This window comes from Phocoena phocoena, chromosome 20 (genome assembly GCF_963924675.1).
Source record: "Phocoena phocoena chromosome 20, mPhoPho1.1, whole genome shotgun sequence".
Classification (NCBI taxonomy): Eukaryota; Metazoa; Chordata; class Mammalia; order Artiodactyla; family Phocoenidae; genus Phocoena; species Phocoena phocoena.
In genome coordinates, this window is record NC_089238.1 from 42,506,156 (window position 1) to 42,530,645 (window position 24,490).

Here is a 24,490-nt window from a genome sequence, read left to right on the forward strand (position 1 = left end):
GGACCGGGGCACGAACCCGTGTCCGCTACATTGGCAGGCGAACTCTCAACCACTGCACCACCAGGGAAGCCCACCCTTTGGTTATACTTTATCCATCGTACTTCCAAAAATTGTTCACTGCCCTCGGGGGTCTTTTAATAGGTGCCCAAATCCCTTTTCCTTCCCCAGATGTCTCAATTTTTTTTTTTCTTTTTTGTGGGATCTTAGTTCCCCAACCAGGGATCGAACCCGGCCCCAGCAGTGAAAGTGCCAAATCCTAAGTGCCTAGACCGCCAGGGAATTCCCTATGATATAAATTTTTTTGTTCTTATTTCTCTATACTTTCAGTTTCTGTGCAGAATTTTACAATGCTGACCATTTCCTCTTTCTGGACTGTCTCCTTGCCTCACTTTGGTGTTACATCACTATCTTGGTCCCGCTGTGTCTCTGATGATCTCTCACACTCCTTCACTGTCAGTTCTTCTGCCTTGCTCACAGGGCACCCACCACAGAACTGTCTTGGCCTCTGTATCTTAAGTTTTCTCCTTCACCAATACTATCTATCCCCAAGGCTTATCACAATTATCGCATTATAGGAATGCCTTTGGAATCTACAGGTCCAATCCCTGTTTATTCCCTAGCCTAGCCATTGGCCACATCTTTCTGAAATTTTTGGCATCTTCACTCAGGAGGAAGGTTAAAACTAAGGTAGTTTTCTCTCCTGCCCCCGCTTAAACTTTCTTCACTGGTTGAGTTCCTATTTTTCCGAATGGCATTACCAAAAAAGGTACTCAAGGTAAGAATCTCTGAGTCATGTTTATTCCCACTCTCAACCCATACCACTCTTGCTAAACTTTATTGATGTCACTTCTGAATTGTTTTGAGGTGCCTGGGTCTCCTCTCCATTCATTCACCTCACTCTAATCAAGTTTTTATTTCATGCCTAGAAAATATAATCCACTCAACGCTAATATTCGTATCTCTAAGTTCTTCCTCAATTGCTCCTGTTGCCTAAAAAGGGAGGGAGTGTATAGAAACTAGACTCCACAATAAAAGAGGTTTATTGAAGTTGGCAATAATTCTGTAGACACTAGGGTGAAGAAGAATGATCTAGATCAGTGTTGTGAAACTTGACTGTGAATTAGGATCACCTGGAGAGCTTGGAAAACTAGATAGCTGGGGTTCATCCTCAGTTTCTGATTCAGTAGGTCTGGGCAGGGCAGGAGAATCTGCATTTTTAATAAGTTCCAGATGATGCTGGTGCTGCTAACCTGGGGCCACACTTGAGAACCACTGATTTAGGGGAATAGCCAGGGAAAGAAAGATCAGGCTCTGAGCCATTCACTTTCTAGTAAATATTAAAAATACTTGTTAATATAAAAGGTTTCTTGACATTTTGTAGTTTTTGTCATTTTTTGTAATAGTTTAATCCCTTTTCTGTTTCCCTGTAACGCTCGCTAGTCTTCAAGTCCACTGAAGCCTTAGGAGGACTCTTATTTAGTGAACAAATAAGTACTGAGAGCTAAATTATACCACCACAATTTGGGTGATATAACAGTTATGAACAAAGTGATATTTTGTGTAGTGTCTAGGGGCACCTTTGAGCTTATGACCTTGGAGCCAAATCTTGAAGGATGAGTAGGGCAAAAGCATTGAGGTATGAAAGTCCAAAGGGAGTGTTCAGGGAGTTGAGGGTAGTGCCTGTGGTAGCACAGGGTGTCTGGGGACAGGTTCTCTCAGAAGTGAAGTGAACCCTGAAACACTTCAATTTTTTGAAGCTCCTTGTTTTTTAAAAAGTGAAGAAATCTCAAACATTATTATGAAATTATGGTCACTTGAAACAGTTTACCTTAACAAATTAACACTTTCAAACATATTTAGAACTCCATGTATAACTTATCTGGAGGTAATGACAACTTTTACATGTGAGGCCCTTTATGAAAGAAACGTCTTGTGTGCCAGTGAAGAGCTGACTTCACTTCCAGGACTGGAAGATGTACAAGCTATGAAAGTATATGCTTAACAGTGGGGTAGGGGAGATAAAAACTTGAAACAGTGGGATAGGGGAGAGAAAAACAGTGGGGTAGGGGAGAGAAAAATGACATGAAATCAGTAAGTATCCCTAGAATTCCTCTGAACTTTCTTGGGAGTGTCCTGGACTTTCTTGTCTCTGCCTTTGCCCTTGTTTTCTCTTCTGCCTGAAAATTCTGCTGGCCAATCCCTGCGTACTTGGTCTCCAAGAAGCAGCTCGATTGTTTCCTTTGTAAACTGGTCCTCATTACCCAAATCAGATTTTTCTCCAAGGACGGATATGAACCCTTCTTTCTCACCATACTTAAGACAGTTTGATTCTATCACTCAATAAGCAGTTATTACTTCTGCTTTGCATTGTAGTTAACTGTGTGTCTTCTTTAAGTAGGTTGGAAATCAGGGGTCTTTCTTTAGGGGTCTTTCTCCTTAAATGAACATTTCAATTTACTTTTTAACCTTTGCAGGGCACTTTTATGATGACATATTTCAGATTTTTTATGTGTCTTAAAAAAAATCTCCTATATTGTAGGACCTTCAGCAATGAGTTCAGTGCTCAATAAATGTTGATGAAGTCTATGCATTCAACAGATTGTTTAAAGAGGCCTCCTATGGGCCAGGCACTGCTTTGAGAGCTGAGTTATAGCTCCTGTCTTCATAATTTTTGTAGTGGGAAACAGACATATATATATATATATATATGTAGATATACATATATATATATATATACACACGCACACACATACATACATACACACATATTCATATGAAAGTCAGATAGTGCTAAGCTGAGGAAATACGGAGAGAAAAAATAAAGCAGGAAAGGGCTGGTAGGAGGGGAAGGAAGAGATGAGTTGCAATTTTAAATAGGGTGATCAGGAAAGGCTTCACGGAAAGGGACAGTTAAGAAAACATCTGAAAGAGATGAGGGGGTGAGCCAACTGACTACCTGGGGAAAGAGCTTTCTAGGAAGAGGGAAAAGCCAGTCCAAAGGCCCTCAGGCCAGAGTGGCTGAAGCAGGGTACTGAGTGAAAGAGTAGTTGGAGATGAGATGAAACAAAGGGGAGGGCTGGGAGGTATCACCTAGGGCCTTTATAGGTCCAGGTATATATTTAGCTTTTACTTCCTTAATGCACAGTGAGAGCCTGCCTTGCCTAGTCCCTTTTTTCCTTTTGGTCAACACCTACTCAAATGCCACCAAATCAAAGAGGCCTTCCCTAATTCCCCTAAAAGAGAATTAGTACAACTCCCATGAATGTTACTAGAGAAATTTTAATAGTTTTTTAGATAGGAATTAAGGTGTTAAGAGAGAGCTGTAGCTCCTTGAAAGGCCATGTCCTGGATGGATTTGGAATGGCAAAATAGAGACTAAATGCTCAACCAGTTTCATTTGTACGCATAACAAGATCCATCCAAACTGGAAGAACCAAAAATAACAGAATAATTAGTGCACAGTGCTTAGAGCTAATTAGGTGATTAGTATTAATTTTAGTTAATGGTGATTAAAAGTGAAAAATTCAGCCTTCATTCAACTTGTCAAAGCTGAAGTTCTCAACCATCAGTAAAGAATACTGATTTAAAATGTTTTTTTCTAGTTCATAAAGGTCCGTCTACTCTGTATACTAAGGAAATGGGGGTTAGTCCGGTGTGGTGGGGCACTTTATGGACCCCCAGCAAGAGTTTTGGAGCCTTTCTGCCTTTGTTTCATGTCACAAGAACGGACGCTCCACAAAAGCTACTTTTGTGTTTCTAGAGCCTAGAACCGTGCCTGGCACATAGTAGGCTTTGGGTCGTCAGACATAACAAATTAAAACACAAGATGCCTAATTAAATATGGGTATCAACAACAAGTAGTTTTTTAGTATAAACATGTACTGTACCAGGCAATATTTGGGGCACACCTACGTATTAATGGTTGTTTATCTAAAATTCAAATTTAACCGGGCGTCCTGTATTTTATATGGTAACCCTGAGTTCAATAAATATCTGCTGACTTGATTGAACACCTCCTCTCACTTGTAAAATGGGGCTAAGACAGGCCCGCCCTCGGGGTTGATGGGAGGAGTATATGAAGCGCCTGGAACTCAGCGAGCCCTCAATTTATTTGATTGCTCGGAGACCATTAGCGAGTGGAAACCCCTCTCACTTTTAAACCTACAGAGGATAAGAAGGCCTTCTGGCGAGAGGTTCTCAGGCCTGGCCTAGGTTGCACACACCTGCGGTCCGGCCAGCCTTTTCCGGGTCAGGTGACAGCGCGTGGTCACGTGACCTGGCCCGAGTGCGGGCGGTGGAAGGCGGAAGTGGGAGAGGAGTTGGGCGCCGCTTCTGTGGCCGCAGCAGGTAGCGAGCACCGGCTCTGGGGGCGCGGCGGGCGGGCGGGGGCGCGGGGAAGTCCGGGAGTGGCGGGCGGCGCGGGGTGGGCCGGGGGAGGCGCGGCCAGGGCGCTGGGGGGCGGCGGCTTCCTGTGGGAGGGGCCTGGCGCGGCGGTTCCGGCCTCCGAGGAGGGGTGTCCCGGTTCCCGTCCGAGAGGGGTGGGCTTGCCGCGGGTCGTGCGCGGGGGCTGCTCACAGGTGGGCGCGAAGGCAGTCATGGGTGCGGCGGCCAGCAAGTCCTCCCGGAAGGGGAAAGCATCTTAGGTGCCAGGGATGAAGAGGAGTGACCTTTGTGCAGGGATCGGAACAAGGGGAAGGGGCGACTTGGGACTGAGTTGGAATGGGTCGCCTGAAATTGGGCGAGTGACATGGGGGGAAAGAAGGAGAAATCAGTATGAAGATGCAGCCTGAACTGCTCCTGAGAGTCTTTTCTTTCCTTCCTCTTTGTAAATGATTGGTACCCGAGACTTTGATTTTGGTCCCATTCAGTTTTTAAACTTCAGGGAGGATCACAGAATCTTGATCATCTTGCTTTCGTCACACCCACTTACTCCTGCTTGGGTAGGGTTTCCACTTCTTGGGAACCTAGCCCTTGGGATCATCTTTCTTTGAGATTTTCTCAGATCAGATCAACTTCTAGGCTTAAGAAAAAGTGTGGGCACTTTGCTCTGGCCATAAAATGGCTTTTAGCCTACCACGTTGAGCACGACCTAATCCCAGCATTACCTCACCAATGCAGAGACTGCTGTAACCTTGGACACTGTCTACCTTCCCTGCTTCATGAGTTTTCCTCTTTCTTCAGTTTAAATTATTCAGTTTCCTTTACCATGTGACTGCTTATCTTGACAAACTGTAACTAGGTAGCTGACTGAGAGGTCTGTGTTTTGTTCCTTAGAACTGTGACCTGGATCATAATTTTGATATTAAATATCTGTGCTAAAGCTGTTTATCCTCTTTTTCCTTATGTTTACTAACATTTGCAAAAGTGGGATGAATTTCACAGATGTGGTACAATTGGAGTGAATGTTCAAACTGGATGTTTGCAGGAGCCGGAGTTGTTTTGGGTTACAATTAGGAAAAAGAAAAGTACTTTGCTAATGTATAATGAGTTCAGGTTTTTGGAGTACTTGACAAACATTTAAAAATTGATTTTTGTGGCAGCTCTGTGAGTTAGATTGGGAAGGTGTTATTCCCATTTCACAGTGAACAAACAGACCTAAGAGAGATGACTTGATTTTTTGACAGTTGTTTGCTTTTTCTTCTCTGCTGGTCTCTTTCTCCCTGCTAGACTGCAAATTCCTCAAGGGCAGGGTTCATATCTTATTTGACTTATTTGGCTCCTAGCCTAGTGCCTTGTCATGTTGTGGGCACTTGGTGTTTGGTGAATAAATGAATTTCTAAAGGTCACAGACCTGTAAGTGGAGGACAAGAGATTTGAACCTAAGTCCTAGCTCTTCTTTGTCAGACAAGCTTGCCATTATCTGTTATTGGTCCATGTGAAAATGACAGGCATGAGGAAAAGGCTTGGGTTGGCTTCTCAGTCTCCTTTATTTAATGACTACTTTCCCAATTGTAAAGAGCTTATGACAGCATCTCATTTAATCTTCACCATGATCCTGTGAAGGTTGGAATTGTCCCTATTCTGCAGATGAAGAAACTGAGGCTTAGTGAAGTCCTTGCTTTAGAGTCTGGAAGTAGTGAGTGACTGAGTAGGGACTCACGCCCCGTCATTTTATCCTTAGACCCATTCTTTTCCATTTATAGAGGCAACATAAAGTTTTATTTTAAAATATTTTTTCAAGTGGACAAAGTATGACATTTTAAGGGAAAAATAGTACAGGTTACAGCAAAAATTGTGAATATGGAGTGTAACTGAAGTTTAGAAAATCCTGTGCTATATCGTAGCTGCCTCTTCCTGGGAAAACATTTTTTTCATTCAATGAATATTTATAAGTACCTACTCTGTACCAGGCATTGTTCTAGAGTTGCATTGTCCAGTATGGTGGTCACTTTCCAGTGTTGAACACTGGGGGTAGGCTATGAGTATAAAATACACGCCAGATTTTTGAAGACTTAATATGAAAAAAAAAAGAGGTAAACTATCTCATTGATTTTTTGAAATATCATAATAAATGATAAATATAAATATATGCTATAAATCATAACATTTAAAGTTTATTGGGTTAAATACAATAGAATTGAAATTTCCTCTGTAGTTTTTATTTTTTTAATAAAATTTTTTTAAAGCTGTACCTTTTTTAGCTGTACCTATTTTAAATTTATTTATTTATTTATGTTAGGCCACGTTGGGTCTTTGTTGCTGCGTGTGGACTTTCTCTAGTTGCAACGAGTGCGGGCTACTTTTCATTGCGGTGTGCGGGCTTCTCATTGCGGTGGCTTCTCTTGTTGCGGAGCACAGGCTCTAGGCGCGCGGGCTTCAGTAGCTGGGGCACGTGGGCTCAGTAGTTGTGGCTCACAGGCTGTAGAGCGCAGGCTCAGTAGTTGTGGCACATGGGCTTAGTTGCTCCACGGCATGTGGGATCTTCCCGGACCAGGGCTTGAAGCAGTGTCCCCTGCATCGGCAGGCGGATTCTTAACCACTGCACCACCAGGGAAGTCCCCTATTTAGTTTTTAAAATGTTTCCTAGAAAATTAAAAATTATATTGGACAGTGCTATTATGAGCACCAGGACTATAGTATACAAGGAAGGCAAAAACCCCTGCCCTTGTGGATCTTAAATTTTAGTGGGGAAAGGCACAATAAACAAAATAACCAAGAAAAATGCACACTACATTGTAATAAAGTAGGGAGGCAGGATGTGGGTTATTGGCTGCCATTGCGGTTTTGAAGAGGGTCCTTAGAAAGTCTTCCTGAGAAGGTGACAGTTGAGCAAAGATCTGAAGGAGGTGAGAAAATGAGCCATGTGGCTAAATGGGGACACAGTGAGCAAGCTCAAAAGCCCGAAGGAAGGGCCACCCCTGGCAGGCTAGTGGACCGTGTGGCTGGAGGGGGTGGTGAAGGGGGGATGGAGAGGATGAGGTCAGAGAGGCGTTGGGGGTAAGGGAGAGATGGGCAGGTTGTGGGGGCCTTGCAGGCTCTCGTGGGGATGTTGATTTTCCCTCAGAGTGAGTTGGGCCATTGGAGGGTTTTGAGCAGTGGAGTGGACATGTTTCATCCTGCCTTCTAACAGGCTTACTCTGGTTGCCTTGTGGAGAAAGCAAAGAGGAGTGAGGAGTAGAAGCAGGGAGACAAGTTTAGAGGCTTCTGCCGTGATCCAGGTGAAGGATGGCCTGGGTGATAGTGATGGAGGTGGCCAGCAGCGGTCGGGCCCTGGGTATATTTTGAAGTACAGCCAACAGGATGTATGGAGGTGGGATGTGAGAGGAAGAAGGGAGTCACGGCAACGCTGCAATCTTTGGTGTGAACACCTGGAAGAATGGAATTGCCATTAACTGAAATGGGAAGACTGAATTGGGGGCTGAATTTCTTTCACACTGATCGTAAAGTGCCCAGTAGAAAAACAAGTGAAGGTGTCATGGGCAGTTAGATAGGGAAGTCTGGAGCCGGGCTGGGCTGGGGATGTACATGTGGAAGCAGTTAGCATGAAGATGATATTTAGAGCTAAGAGACTGAGGGAGGTCACTTAGGGCGTAGTGTGGATACATAGCCAAGAGTAGTGCTAGAAGTTCAATTTTGAGACAAAAATCTCACTTTATACTATTATACTAGTAGGTATTTTAAGTATAGCAAAGCATTGCATTATATCTTGGGGAACTTTGTTTTCTCTCCCTTTCACTTTTCATTTAAAGACCGTTTTGAAAACCACAAGCTAATGGGTCTCTTTTCTTCCTAAGGAGGCTACTCTTCCAAGCGTGCATCTTTGTAGTGCCGCTGAAATCAATATAAGTCCCAGTTTCTGGAATTCGTCAGGCTTTCTGGGTTGGCAACCAGTTTAGAGACCTCCAAGAAGGATGGGAAAGAGACAGCTTGGAAGGATGGGTAATGGCTTTTTAATATTTAAAATATTGGTTCTACCTAACATTATTGAATGTATGTTGTTGCCAGGCATCCTGCTGTTTTATAGATTTAAAACAAACAACCTCACTGTGGTGAAGTGACCTGCGCATGAGGTCACATAGCTAAGAGATGGAGGAGCTGGCATTTGAACCTTAGTCTTCTGAGCCCAGATCTGATGCTTCTGTCAGTAAGATATGCAGTAGTAAATGCATGAACATCACCTTCCACTGGAATCAAGTCAGTGAGTGACTTTGGGTTGCTTCAGACTATTATAGACTCTGGAATTTCTGAGAGGTAGGGACAAAAGGGAAGATCTTGTTTCTCTTAAAAAGAGCCAACTGAATCTTTTTTTTTTTTTTTTGTGGTACACGGGCCTCTCACCGTTGTGGCCTGTCCCGCTGCGGAGCACAGGCTCCAGACGCGCAGGCTCAGCGGCCATGGCTCACGGGCCCAGCCGCTTCGCGGCATGTGGGATCTTCCTGGACCGGGGCACGAACCCGTGTCCCCTGCATCGGCAGGCGGACTCTCAACCACTGTGCCACCAGGGAAGCCCCCAACTGAATCTTTTTGAGAAGGTTGTAGTCCCCTGTTCCTGCCTCACCACCACAGCAGCTTGAAAACAAACATTCAGTGCTTTCAGTCAAGTGTTAATCACCATTTCTAGGAATATACTGAATATCAAGACTTGGCAGCCCTGACCTTGGGCAGGTCCTCTTTCTCTCTGTGTCACCCATGCCTTTTGCTTCCTGTTTTGTCCTTAGAACTGCTTTCCAGTCTCTCTCTCTCTTTTCTTTTTTTTCTGGCTGTGCCGTGCGGTTTGCGGGACCTCACTTCCCCAGCCAGGGATTGAACCTGGGCCATGCCAGTGAAAGCCTAGAATCCTAACCTCTAGGCCACCAGAGAACTCCCCAGTCTCTTTTATTACTAGCTTATAATTCCACTGCGCTTCCAATGCTGTGACTTCCCATGTCCCTCCCTCCCTCTCTTCTTATGTGCTTGGTCTTTGTACAGATGGCATTTGGCCAAGTTCAGTTCTGTTTGATTGTTTTTCAATATGGGCCTTCGGGGAATGGAAGGTAACTCAATGCTGAACAGAGGAAAGAAGCGGAGAAAGAATCATCAGCCTTGGAAAAGCATGAGAGGATGGAGGGAAGGAAGAATCTTTTGAACAGACCCTTCTCATCCGCATCTTTCAAGAAGTGGATACAGGGTGGGTCTGTACTTATAAGTAAGAAGCACTGCCTGTTTCCACAGTGGCCTAATTAAAAATAAACTCTTAGTGCTGTTGAGTCGTTTTTGCTCTTCCCTGCCTCATCTGCTACACAGGTTCTTTCGTCTCAAGATTAGTGTTCAGTGATTTCTTGACTCAAAGCTGGGTCAAGAATTTCAGGAATCTCAGAGCCTAGAATTTCAACATCAAGAAGAACAAGTTTAGCTTGTAGTACTACTTGAAGAGCACTTAGTATTTGCTGGCTGCTTTACCTGAACTCATTTATTCCCTATGATAATCTTATAAGGTAGTGCTATCATTAGGTTCATGTCTCAGATGAGGAAACTGAAATTTAGAGAGGATGAGAAGTAACTTGTCCAGTGCCACTCAACGGCTAGTGACTGGTGAAGCCTATTTGTTTCCAAAAGATTTACTGGTCTGAAAGGTTCTTGCCGAAGTTGGGTGATAAGAATAATCAGGTCCTTCAGATATTGCAAGAACTGTCACTTGCTAAATCTGACATGTGTTTGCTTTCTCCTGCCAGAAGCTCTTCGAGGATTTATTTAATGGGGGACTCTTAGAGTAAGATATCTGAACTCCCAGAGGGCAGGGGCCCTGTGGCATTCTGCTTTGTATTTCCAGGGCCTGGCACAGAGTGGGGTCTATGAGCATCTGTTGAAAGACTGACTGTGGCTCAGGACTGGATGGGGTGAATCAAAGGGGTCTGGAAGAGGTACAGTCAGAAGGCTGGCTGCCCTCTTGCCGAAGGTGCCCTTGACCGTTATAGTCCCCTGGCTTCAAGAATCAACCCATCCTGGAAACTCCCTAGAGGTCCAGTGGTTAGGACTCGGCACTTTCACCGTGGTGGCCTGGGTTCAGTCCCTGGTCAGGGAACTAAGATCCTGCGAGCCACGTGGCTCAGCCAACGACAACAAAAAAGAATCACCCCCCCCCCAAAAAGGGGGGGGCTTCCCTGGTGGCACAGTGGTTGAGAGTCCGCCTGCCAATGCAGAGGACACGGGTTCGTGCCCCGGTCCGGGAAGATCCCACATGCCGCGGAGCGGCTGGGCCCGTGAGCCATGGCCGCTGAGCCTGTGCGTCTGGAGCCTGTGCTCCGCAATGGGAGAGGCCACAACAGCGAGAGGCCTGAGTACCGCAAAAAAAAAAAAAAAAAAAAAAAGGAAAACCCTTCCTAATAAGACAAATGTTGAGTTGTCCATTGACTGATGAATTGATGAACAAAATGTGGTCTGTCCTTACAAATGGAATATTATTGTTTTTTTAAAAAAATATTTGTTTATTTCAACTGCACTGGGTCTATAGTTGCAGCACACAGGATCTTTTAGTTGCAGCATGCATGTGGGATCTAGTTCCCTGACCAAGGATCGAACCCAGGCCATCTGCATTGGGAGTGTGGAGTCTTAACCCCCAGACCACAAGGGAAATCCCTGCAGGGGTTATTTCTTAAGGGAGGTTACAGCCGGGCCTGGGTCCAGGTGGATATGGAAATCTAGTGCCCCAAGGATGTGTTGTTGGAAGAGGCTTTTCAGTTTCAGCTTGCTGTCATGAAATCCACATCTTCTAAAAGCCTTTGTCCTTAATCGTGTTAATTTCCAATTCCTCCTGTGTGTAACAAATTATCACAAACTTGGTGGTTTAAAACAACGGAAATTTGTTCCTGTATAGTTCTGGAGGCCAGAGGTCTGAAATCAAATCAAAGTGTCAACTGTGTCAGCAGAACTGAGATCCTTCTGCGCACTGGGGGAGAAATCCTGCTTTGCCTCTGGTAGTGGCTCTAGGCATTTGTGGGTTTGAGGTTGTGAGACTCAAATCTCAGACTCAGTCTTTTTTTTTTTTTTTTGGCCGCACAGCTTGCGGGATCTTAGTTCCCTGACCAGTGATTGAATCCGGGCCATGGCAGTGAAAGTGCCGAGTCCTAACCTCTGGACACCCAGGGAATTTCTTCAGTCCATGTCTTCATGGCCTTCTTCCCTGTGTCTGTGTCTTCTCTCTTCTGTCTCCTATAAGGACACTGGGCCACCCTAAAGGATGGTCTCATCTTGAGAGCTTTAACGTAATTACATCTATTTCCAAATAAGGTCACATTTACAGGTTCCAAGAGGGTAAGCACCTAGGCATATCTTTTGGGGACCGCAGTTCAACCCACTACACTAATTAAATGTAGACTGGGTGCTCTTGTAAAAATTAAATAAGGACATCATCCTACGACCTGATTTGAAGAGACCCTTTTTCCTTTCTTGAATTTAAATTTTATATATGCCCCAAATAACACACGCACTTAGTTTAGAAAGTCCAATAGCATTACACGGCTCATAACGCAACAGCACTTCCTTGTTTCACTCCCTTTTGTTCTTGATTCTTGTTCTGCAGAGTCAATCAGTTTTAACTCATTGAGCTGTTTTCTGGTATAGACTTCTGCATCTCTAAATGGCATCCTTATACCATCATTTCTTAGCTTGTCAGTTTTTTTTTTAATTGAAGTATAGTTGATATACAATGTTCTATTAGTTTCTGGTGTACAGCAAAGTGATTCAGTTATATATATATACACACGTATATATATTCCATTATAGTTTATTACAAGATACTGAATATAGTTCTCAGTACTATACAGTAGGACCTTGTTGTTTATCTATTTTGTATGTAGTAGTTTATATCTGCTAATCCCAAACTCCTAATTTAATCCCTTCCTGCCGCCGCCCTTTCCCCTTTGGTAACCATGTTTGTTTTCCATCTCTGTGAGTCTGTTTCTGTTTTGTAAATAAGTTCATTTATATCATTTTAAAAGATTCCATATGTAAGTGATATCATGTGATATTTGTCTTTCTCTTTGACTTACTTTATTTAGTATGATAATCTCTAGGTCCATCCATGTTGCTGCAAATGGCATTATTTTGTTTTTTTTTTTTATGGCTGAGTAACATTCCATTGTGTATATGTACCACATCTTCTTTATCCATTCATCTGTCGATGGACATTTAGGCTGCTTCCATGTCTTGGCTATTGTAAATAGTGTAGCTTGTCATTTTTATCTATTGCTTTTTTTTTTTTTTTGTGGTACGCGGGTCTCTCACTGTTGTGGCCTCTCCCATTGTGGAGCACAGGCTCCTGGTGCACAGGCTCAGCAGCCATGGCTCACGGGCCCAGCCGCTCTGCGGTATGTGGGATCTTCCCGGTCCGGGGCACGAACCCATGTCCCCTGCATCAGCAGGTGGACTCTCAACCACTGCGCCACCAGGGAAGCCCTTATCTATTGCTTTTTAACTCTTTGAGCTCTTTTCTGGTATAGACTTCTGCTTCTCTAAATGGCATCCGTACACCATCATTTCTTAGCTTGTCAGTTTTATCTGTTGCCTTTTAACCACTGAGGATGGATGCTGAGCTCTCTTTCTGGCCAGTCTCCACAAATGTACTCTTCTACCCCCACCTTCTGATTGCAGCCATATCACAAGTTTTGATTAAATTGTTCATGCTATTTTGATTATAAATATTATTCACAGCTGAGCCACACTGTGTATTAGGATTACATTTCCTTTCTCATAATAGCTTTTGTTATTACTAGAGTTGTTTATTTCCTGATTTTTTCATTTGCATAATTTTCTGTGTACCTATCACTACCTCAGCCCCAAACATTCTGGTAGAGCTAAAATAATACTTCTTTCAGTGCAATCAGATGCCTCATCTAATCTATTTTGTCAGTTTTTTTCTTTCATCTAAAGATGACACATCTTATGAACTCTCTCATCTGGACTGGTTGCTCTCTAGGCTAATGGACAGTAATGCCTTGGGATTTCTCTTCATCGTTAATCTGGGAATTCCTTTTGCCTCTCCCATGTGAATACACACTGTCCTCCAACTTTCTCATTTACTCCCCTAGAGCGTATCTTTCAGTAGCTTCCTAAGAAAATGAGCTTTGGAAGCAATTTTTTTGACACGTTACAAAGCTGAAAATATCATTGTTTTCCTGTCATGCTTGATTGATGGTTATGGAATTCTGGATTGGAAATAATTTTAATTATAAATTGGGATTAATCATTTTATTTAATAATTGGAAATAATTTTATCTGAAATGTGAAGCATTGCATTGTCTTCTAGCATCCAGTAGTACTGTGAAGTCTGATGCCATTCTGATTCCTGTTCTTTGTAAATGTGGCTGGAAGCGTGTATACTCTTTGTTCTCGTGTTCTGAACTTTCATGACGTTTTGTCTTAGTGTGTTTTTTTGTTTTTGTTTTTCATTCATTGTTCTGGGCACTCAGATTCTTTCTGTATATCCTTCAGCTTAAGAAAAATCTGTAACATTTCTTTGCTGTCTTTCTTCTATTTCTGGACTAAGTCAGACATTGGACATTTTAAATGAATCTACTATTTTAAAAAAGTGTTAGGAATTCCCTGGTGGTCCAATGGTTAGGACTCCGAGCTTCCAATGCTGTGGGCCCAGGTTTGATCCCTGGTCGGGGAACTAAGATCCTGCAAGCTGCATGGCCAAAAAAAAAAAAAAAGAAAGAAAGAAAACAAAAAGGAAGAATAAAAAAAATCTTTTCTCTCCTATCTACCATCTTCTTTTTCTTTTGGTTCTATTTCTTAGAATATGTCCTCACTTTATCAACTTCGTTTCTGCTATGAGATCTGTCCTTTCCAAGAGCATTTTCTTATTCTCTGAATCAACCAACCAACCAACTTCCCTCTCTACCTTCCTTTCTTCCTTTAAAATTACATTCTGTTTTTGTTTCATGGATGCAACATTTTCTCTTATCTATCTGAATTGTTTTGAGGTTTTCTCTGACCACAGTTACATTTAACTATGAGTTAAAAAAATTGAAATATAATTCACATACCTTAAAATTCACCAGTTTGAAATGTTCAGTTCAGTGGATTTTAGTATTTTTTACAAAGTTGTGCAACCATCACCACTATCCAATTCCAGAATATTTTCATCACCCAAAAGAAAACGTGTACTCCTTAACGGTCACTCCGACCCCCAACCCTCTGCCCTGGACAACCACTAATCTACTTACTGTTTATGTGGGTTTACCTATTCTAGATAGTTCATATAAATGAAATATGACAATTGGGTCTTTTGTTCTGGCTTCTTTCACTTAGCATAATGTTTTCAAGGTTCATCCATATTGCAGCATGAAACAGTACTTCATTCATTTTTATGGCCAAATAATATACCACTTTATGGATATACTACATTTTGTTTATCCATTTATCAGTTGATAAACGTTTGGGTTGTTTCCACTTTTTAACTACTACAAATAATCCTGCTATGAACATTTGTGTACAAATTTTTGTGTGGACACATTTCAGTTCGTTTGGGGGTATACCTAAAAATGGAATGGCTGGGTCTTAATGGTAATTCTGTGTTTATCTTTTTGAACAAACTGTTCCAAAGCTGCTCACCATTTTTCATTTCTTGCCTGCAGTGTATGAGGATTTCAATTTGTCCAAGTTCTCGCTTGTGCTTATTATTGTATGCTTTTTGATTTTGGCCATTTTGGTTTGTGTGAAGTGGCATCTCATTGTGGTTTTAATTTCCATTTCTCTAGTGATTAATGGTGTTTGAGCATTTTTTCATGTGCTTATTGGTATATCTTCTTTGGAGAAATGTCTGCTTAAATCTTTTGCCCTTTTTTTTTTTTTTTTTTTTTTTTGCGGTATGCAGGCCTCTCACTGTTGTGGCCTCTCCCGTTGCGGAGCACAGGCTCCGGACACGCAGACTCAGCGGCCATGGCTCACGGGCCCAGCCGCTCTGGGCATGTGGGATCTTCCCAGACCGGGGCACGAACCCGGGTCCCCTGCATCGGCAGGCGGACTCTCAACCACTGCGCCACCAGGGAAGCCCTTTTTTTTTTTTTTTTTTGTGGTACGCGGGCCTCTCACTGTTGTGGCCTCTCCCGTTGCGGAGCACAGGCTCCGAACGCGCAGGCTCAGTGGCCATGGCTCACGGGCCTAGCCGCTCCGCGGCATGCGGGAACTTCCCGGACCGGGGCACGAACCCGTGTCCCCTGCATCGGCAGGCGGACTCTCAACCACTGCGCCACCAGGGAAGCCCCATTTTAAATTTTTGATGAAGTTGAATTTATCTAGTTTTTCTTCCATTGTTTGTGTTTCTCCTATCATATCTAAGAAACCATCTCTTAATATAAAGTCATGGAATTAATTATATTTCAATAAAATAAAAAAAAGATAAAGTCATGAAGATTTACACCAATAGTTTCTTCTATAGTTGCTCCTATATTTTCGTCTTTGATCCATTTTGAGTTCATTTTTGTCTAAGGTTTGAGGGAGGGGTCCAACTTCCTTCCTTTACACATGCATATCCAGTTGCCCCAGCACCATGTGTTGAAAAGACTATTGTTCTTTTCCCATTGAATTACAGTTAAGTCCCCTACATACGAACCTTCAAGTTGCGAACTTTCAAAGATGCAAACGTGCGTTTGCATGTCCAGTCATGTAAGTTAGTTCACGTGTCTGTCTGTAAGATTACTGTACTGTAAGATTAAAAATGTTTTCTTTATTTTTTGTGTCTGTTTGTTTTTTATGTATTATTTGTGTGAAAAGTATTATAAGCCTATTACAGTACAGTACTATGTAGCTGATTGTGTTAGTTTGGTACCTAGGCTAACTTTGTTGGACTTATGAACAAATTGGACTTATGAACGTGCTCTCAGAACAGAATTCGTTTGTATGTAGGGGACTTACTGTATCTTGCACTTGTGTCTAAAATCACTTGAACATCAGTGTGGGATTGTTAAGGGAACCGCTGACTGAAACTGCCCACCCTGGCCAGGCACAGTAGTAACCACTTGCCTGAGTTATCTTACAATAGGAGGTCCTGGTAAGAAACACAAAACTAACAAGCTACCAGCAACCAGTCAAAAGGAGAGAGGAGACTCCAGTCCATATGTCCTATCAACCTCCTTTCTGGATTCTAGTGAGAAGGATTCTTCCTTTTCACTGAAATCCATCTTGGCTGAGCGATGTGTGTGCCACTAGGAAGGACCCTGAGTCAGAGTGATTGGCCAGAGATAACCTGGACACTAACCCCATCACCATAAAACCTGAGACTGTGAACCATGTGGCAGAGCAGTTCTACTGGGTTCCCTTACCCTGCTGCTGTGCACCCGGGCGCCCCTTCCCAATAAAGTCTCTTGCTTTGTCAGCACTTGTGTTTCCTTGGACAATTCATTTCCGAGTGTGAGACAAGAGCCCTCTCTCGGGCCCTGGAAGGGGTCCCCCTTCCTGCAACAGGTTTGTATCTGGACTCAGTTCTATACCATTGCTCTGTATGTCTTTCCTTATACCAGTACCACATGGTCTTGATTACTGTGGCTTTGTAGTGAATTTTGAGAGTAGCAAGTGTGAAGCCTCCGACTTTCTTCTTCAAGATATTTTGGCTATTCTGGGTCTTTTGCATTTCCTTATGAATTTGAGGATCAGCGTATCCAATGAGTTCTTTTTTTTCCTCTTTGTTTTGATATTTGGCTGTGAGTCAAATACACAGTACACAGAAGTGTACTGTGTACACTTCTTGGGGGTCGGAGTGACCGTTAAGGAGTACATGTTTTCTGTGAGTCTCTCCACAGTTGTGTATGCTTAAGTGTACTAGGACCCAAATGAGGGAAGGTAAGTGGGGATGGGGAAACCTCTCATAGTTCATGATATAGACTTTCTCTTATCTCCCTGGATCAATATGGTGCCTTATCCCTACTCTCAACCATGCCTTAAGTTCTCAGGTCTGATTTAACCTATCCAGAGATTAAAATTTAACTCTCTGTTTGGGATTAGGGAGGGATGAGTGCCTAGCTGAGGTGGGTGGGGACTGGAGTCTGGGACTCTTTTCCATGCAGGTTTTTACCAGCCTTCCTGTTTTTAACCCCACTTCCCCCATCGCAGGCAGTTAGATTTCAGTTTTGACTCACTTGCCACTTTCCAAAATGTTGCTGCCATCTCTGTTGTTTCCTTTTCCATTCTTTTTTAGTGAGTTTACGTTCTTTGTGTTTCTTTCCTGACATTTTGATGGGGTTTGAGAAGGGAGCAGAGATAAATATAGGTGTTTAATCTGTCATGTTCATTGAAAGCCCCTGGAAGACTCTCTGTGGGAAAAGTTGGCATCAAGGAAGGTGGTGCAATACTTAGTCTCCTTGGAACCACTCCTGGAACAGCTCCTCCAGTGTATTCTGTTCCTAGAGTTACATATCACCCCACTTTTTCTTTTTCTTTTTTTTTGGCTGCGTCGGGTCTTAGTTGCGGCAAGCGGGATCTTTTGTTGCAGCGTGCCAGCTCTTCATTTGCGGCACGCGGGCCTCTCTCTAGTTGTGGTACGCGGGCTCCAGAGTGCGCGGGCTTAGTAATTGTGGCATGCAGCCTCTCTAGTTGTGGCGTGTGGGCTCAGTAGTTGTGGCATGCGGGCTCTGTAGTTGTGGCTTGCAGGCTCCAGAGCATGTGGGCTCTGTAGTTGCGGCTCAAGGACTCAGTAGTTGTGGCATGTGGGCTCATTTGCCCTGCGGCATGTGGGATCTCAGTTCCCCGACCAGGGATTGAAGCCGCATCCAGTGCATTGGAAGGTGGATTCTTAACCACTGGACCACCAGGAAGTTCCCCCCACTTTTTCATTTGCAATTTTGGGACATAATTTTAGTTTAACCTTGAGCCTTCTGATAGAGGTAAAGTCCGACTTTCAGTGCACCCAAATTAGTTGAAGCCTCAGCTGATTCAGTAACACTGATCCAGTGGTTCTCGCCACAACTTCACTTTGGAATCGTTTGGGTAGCTTTTAAATAACACAGCTGTCCCCGGCCCACTCCAGACCAATCCAATGAGAATCTCTGAGGTTAGGGTTTGATTGTCAGTGGGGCTTTTTTTTGTTTCGTTTTGTTTTTATTGCTCTTCAGGTATTCAAATGTGTAGAAAGAATAGAGGACCACTGCTCCAAGGCATTTCATAGTTCATTAAGGATGATTTTACCTAACAGGATAAATTCAGTTGCATCTTTTTTTTTCTTAATTTAAAAAATTTTTGGCTGCACCATGTGGCTTGTGGGATCCAAGCCATGCCCCCTGCAGTGAAAGCACAGGGTCCTAACCTCTGGACTGCCAGGGAATTCTCCAGGTGCATCTCTTATCACTATCTTCTTCCTCCTCTTTCACTGCCCTCCAGCCGCGCTGGCCCCCTTTCGTTCCTTACACTTTCAAGACATGCAGCCATCTCAAGAGCTTTAGCTCTTGCCCTTTTATCTGCCTGGAATGTTCTAACACAGATATCCTCAGTTCCCTCCTTCTCCTGTGTCAGATCTTTGCTCAGAAGTCACCTTCTCAGTGAGACTTGCCTTGTCCACAATGTTCAACATTTCTACTTCCAACCCCCTCCCAAATTCCTGTGTTCTTTCACTGCGTGGTGTTTCCCCATACCTCTCGTCACCTCTCTAGTTCTCTTGTCTGTTCCCTATTTGGTATCCGCTTCCCACATATGCCCTTCCCGTAAGCATTAGTCTTTTACTGTATAAAGAAGCCAGTGGTTGGAGCTTCATTTATTCCTTCTGCCATGCTCTTTTCTTTGTGTAGGTAGAAGTTTCTGACCTATATCATTTTCCTTCTTTCTGAGGAACTTCTTTTCAACATTTCGTGCAGGGCAGGTTTTTGTTTGAGAAAGTCTTTTTTTCTCCTTCACTTTTAAAGGGTAACTTCATTGGATACAAAATTCTGGGTTGGTGGGTTTTTTCTTTTAAAAAATATTTATTTATTTATTTGGCTGCACCAGGTCTTAGTTGCGGCACTCGGGATCTTCGTTGCAGCGTGCGGGATCTTTGGTTGTGGCATGTAGGATCTTTAGTTGCAGTGTGCATGTGGGATCTAGTTTCCTGACCAGGGATCGAACCCAGGCCTCCTGCATTGGGAGCGCGGAGTCTTTACCACTGGACCACCAGGGAAGTCCCGGGTTTTTTCTTTTAACACTTTAAATATTTCACTGCACTCTCTCCTTGCTTCTTTTTTAAGTTTATTTTTTGATTTTTGTATTCATCCTGCTTGATGTTCTGTGAGCTTCCTGGATCTATTATTTGGTGTTATGTCGTTAATTTTAGGAAATTGTTGACCATATTACTTCAGATATTTCTTTTGCTCTGTTCTCTCTTCTGATATTCCAGTCATGTGTATTTTGTACCTTTTGAAATTGTCCCACAGTTCTTGGCAGTTCTGTATTTTCTTTTTTTTTTTTAATTCTTTTTTTCTCTTTGCATTTTAGTTCGAGACGTTTCTGTTAATATATTTTCAAGCTTACTGATTCTTTCCTCAGCCACATCCAGTCTACTCATGGGCCCATCAAGGCATTCTTCATTTTTGTTACCATGTTCTGCATTTTCTTTTGATTCTTTCTTAGAGTTTCCATGTCTCTGCTTACATTACCCATCTGTTTTTATATGTTGTCTACTTTTTCCATTAGAGCACTTAACATATTAATCATAGTTATTTAAAATTCCCTGTCTGATAATTCCAAAAGCTGTCATATCTGAGTCTAATTCTGATGCTTGCTTTGTCTCTTCACACTATTTTTTCTTACGTTTTAGCATAACTTATAATTTCTAACTGAAAGCCAGGCAGGATGTATTAGGTAATAGGAACTGAGGTGAATAGGCCTTTATCTAGTTGGGAGTTTTGTGTAATCTGGCTAGGAGTTGGCTTGTGTTTCATGATTGATGTAATTGTAGGTACCAGAGGCCTCAAATTATGCTAGTATCCTTGTTTTTGTCTCCCCTGTAATCTCTGGTCTTCCCTAAGAACCCTTTCTTAAATAGAGTATACACCTTTTAGCTCTTTCAGCTGTAGTCCACTGTTATTTTATTGGACCCTCGATATGGTGGCAGAGTGTGGGTGAGGGAAAGCATTTTATAATTTTATGATTAAATCTCAGTCTTTTAGTGGGTCTCTGTCCCTGGGCTGTGACCTTTACAAGTGTTTATGAACTGTTTTCCTTTCTCAGTGCGATAAGAAGTCTAGAGGGGGCCTCAGGGAAATTTCCTCCCCCCGCAGTTGGGATAAGTCCTGGTAGAGTCCTTTTCCTGGAGTGAAGGCTGCTGTTAGAGAACACTCTGGGCATACAGCACAATGGTTACTTTTCCCATCCCCCTGTCAGAGCCAGGATCATTCTTGGCTCTTTACCAGGAGAATCTTACAGGGTAGGAATTTTTTTTTAATGTTTTATTCATTGATGTATCATTAGCACCAAAAACAGTATATGGTATAGAATAAATGCTCAGTACGTATTGAATGATTGAATAAATACTGTTTTACATAGATGTGGGAAAATTTCTCAGACCTAAAATGATAATAATAAACTGATGGCATTTCTCTGAGTGACTAGTTAGTCCCCAATCTAGTGTTTGTCTATTTGCTTAGTGTTTGTGTCTCTCTAATCCAAAACCCTAAGTAAGATAGGATTGTTGTAGAGCAGTTGTTCTCGAGAGGTTTTGACTACAATCTTTAGTAAGACATATACATATTTTATATCATGACCCAATATACATGAAGATGTAAATATACATTTATCTGAACAAACTTTTTATGAAATAATACTTTCCTTTATGTATGGTGTACTTTAATATTTTCTACTCTGTTATTTTATATTTTATTTTAAAAAGTGCTTGTCGAGATTTACATAGAGGTTAAGTTCAGAGGATAATGTTTTTTTTTTTTTTCAAGAAATTTGGGTAGATCTACCACACTTAGTTCTGGCTTCCCCCTTTTTCTCCTGATAAATCCATGACTTCCTTGAATAATGAAATTCATTGAGCATCTATAACCTTTGGTGATGTTTTAAACATGTTCTCCCTCCTCCCCCTGCCTGCCCCAGGCTTATGCTAACTCAGTTATTTTGGAAGTGATTTGAATGCAAACACTTCTCATCACTATTAGAAGGGGAAAAAATTACTTGAGTGCATGTACAGAGTCATCTATTTGTGTTGCTGAGACAGGTGTAGAGTAAAATCTGGGTCTCAGGTTTCATAAGCTTCCTAAAGTGGCTAGTAGGAGTTTGGACCTCATGCCCATTGGAAACCCTGTCCAATATGGGGCCCTGAGACAGAAATTGTAAGTACTTTGGGGTACTTTCCCTTCAACAGTAATGGTTATTTGTCTTTATACATGGATTGCAAAGGTTCAATTCAAGATACCTACCTTGGGGCTTCCCTGGTGGCATAGTGGTTAAGAATCCGCCTGCCGGACTTCCCTGGTGGTGCAGTGGTTAAGAATCTGCCTGCCGATGCAGGGAACACGGGTTCGAGCCCTGGTCCGGGAAGATTCCACATGCTGTGGAACAGCTAAGCCCGTGCGCCACAACTACTGAGCCCACAGGCCACAATTACTGAAGCCCATGCGCCTAGAGCCCGTGCTCTGCAACAAGAGAAGACACTACAATGAGAAGCCCGCGCACCACAATGAAAGAGTAGCCCCCGCTCGCCGCAACTAGAGAAAGCTGGTGCGCAACAAGGAAGACCCAACACAGCCAAAAAAATAAATAAATAATATAAATAAATTTATTTAGAAAAAAGAAAAGAAAAGATACCTACCTTGTAGTGTCAGGGTGGTATCTTGCTAATGGATCTGGAGACAAAGCCGTGCATAAATAACATGGGCTATTGTTAGTAAACAGTGGCCTGTAATTATGAAAGACATGGGAGGAAGAAAACATGGTAGTCTTATCTACTCTATTTCTACTACTTTCCCTGTTGGTTTTGTTCTGAGCCGCCTCTGGAATTTATCTGATTGGTTTTGTTTTGGAGCCACGAAGTATAGATCGAAAGGTTTGGTCTTTCTCCCATGTAACAGGCCATGCGAGGGCTTTGCGTTTCATTCTCCAGAATTCTCTCTAGTTCAGAGCAAAGGCTAAAAACAGCTAAAGCTCAGGGAGAACAAGCTAGTTTAAAAACTACCCTTAGTCAAGTTGCTTCTACCCTTAGAATGAGTCCCAGTAGATGTAAACATTTTTAAATTGTTTTCTTTTTAAAGTCTATAAATAATGGATTTCCAGCTTTTAGTGCTTTAATCTGTTACTAAAAGCCCCGAGGCTTAATTTACAATCATTAATCTTTCCTTCATTATTCAAGATATCATCTTTTTATCCCCTTTAAAATTATTGTTAAATTATGAAAAAGATCAAACATATGAAGTGGTTCAGAGAATAAGATAACAAACAGTCATGAAAACCACCATCTGGATTTAATGAACAGTAGCATTTTGCCATATTTGCTTCAGAACTTCTTCCTTTAAAACATGAAATGTTGCAGATACAGTCGAAGTTCCCTTGGTCTCTCTGTTCACTCCAGTTCCCCTGCTCCCTCTTCCGCTACCCCAGAGGTAACTTCTGTCCTGAACTTGGTGTGGTTCCTTCCCATCCATGCTTCTATACTTTCATACCATTTATGTGTGTCCACAACAGTAGATACAATTGTTTTGTGAAAGTTCAAGTGTATACCAATGGCATTGCCCTACACTTAAGCTATCACTTCCTTTTTTTTTTTTTTTTTTAGTTCTAGTATTATAGTTTGGGGTTTGTACATATAAGTTGAATTCATACATTTCAAGAACTATATAGCATCCCATTTTATAACTATTTCACAATTTATGCATTCCCTCATTGATGGACATTTAGGTTATTTATAAATTTTTGCTGTTATAAACATTGCCATGATGAACATTTTGAACATGGTTGCTTCTGCATTTGTTGCAAGATTTTCCCCTGGCAAATACCTAGGAGTGGAATCCTGGGAACTACAATATATGCATCTTTAACTCTATCGGAGGTTGCCAGGTACCGTCTAACTTGCACTGCTTCCAGAAGCCTGTGAGGCTTCTCAGCAACACTATTGTCAGACTTCTGATCTCTTGCTAATCTGATGGGTAAAAGAGTTGATATGTTTATTGCTTTACCAAAAAAACTTCAAGGGAGTCAAAACATTATTCTTTTGAATTTCAGAAAGTTGATGCACCTCTTCATTCATTCAATAAATATGGAGTTCTTACTAGGAGCCAGGCACTATTCCAGATAGTAGGCTACAGGGCTAAGAGGGGGACACACATCTCACCCCTCATGGAGCTTACCTTCTAGAGGAGGGAGACAGTACACACAAGAAGTCAATACACTATGAACCGTGTCAGTGATAAATGCTAAGGCAGAAATGTAAACTAGGGAAGGATGGGTACAGAGTGTGTGGAGAGGTGAGGTTGACAGGGTGGCCAGGGAAGGCCCCTTAAGAAAGCAACATTTGAGTTAATGCCTGAAGGCAGTGAAGGAATAAGCTGTATATGTGGACAGTTGGGAAAAGAGAATTCTAGACAGAGGGGTAGAAGTCTGATGGGGGAACGTGGCTGGCATGTTCAAGCAACAGCGAGGAGGCCCATGGGGAAGGTAGAGAGAGGGGAAAGAAATGGGAGGCCAGGTCAGAGAGGTGTGTGGTAGTGTATCACGCAGTCCCTCTAAGGTCATTACAAGGACTTGGAGGTAGATGGGCAGCCACTGGATAGCTTCCAGCTTTTGAATAGCACAGTGATATGATCTGATTACATATTAAAAGACAGGACTCTTGCTGAACATAGAAATTCAATTGAAGGGGGCAGAGAGCAGAAGCAGGGAAAACAATAACCCAGCTAAGAGATGATGGTGTTTGGAGCAAGGCAGTGACAGTGCAGATGGAGAGAAATGTTTGAGCTTAGAAATATTTTAAAGGTAGAATCAATAGGATTTATTGATGGGTTGAATGTGGGGTGTGAGAGGGAAAGGGGAAGCACGAATGAGCCCCAGAATTTTGGCCTGAGCCACTGGATGGAGGGAGTTGTCATTAACTGAGATGTGGAACAGGATTGAG

The 24,490-nt window shown here is 42.5% G+C and overlaps 1 protein-coding gene and 1 non-coding gene across 2 annotated transcripts in view; both read left to right on the plus strand.

Moving 5' to 3' along the window:
- Positions 1–4,275: 4,275 nt before the first annotated feature.
- WWP2 (WW domain containing E3 ubiquitin protein ligase 2) overlaps positions 4,276–24,490 on the plus strand; it is a 145,263-nt gene continuing 125,048 nt past the window's right edge. Inside the window, exon 1 of the mRNA XM_065899107.1 lies at positions 4,276–4,347. The gene's annotated coding sequence lies outside the window, so the exon portion shown is untranslated. The remainder of the gene's footprint in view (positions 4,348–24,490) is intronic.
- Positions 14,017–14,089, plus strand: TRNAW-CCA (transfer RNA tryptophan (anticodon CCA)). Its single transcript has one exon. It is a non-coding gene; the product is annotated as a tRNA-Trp (tRNA).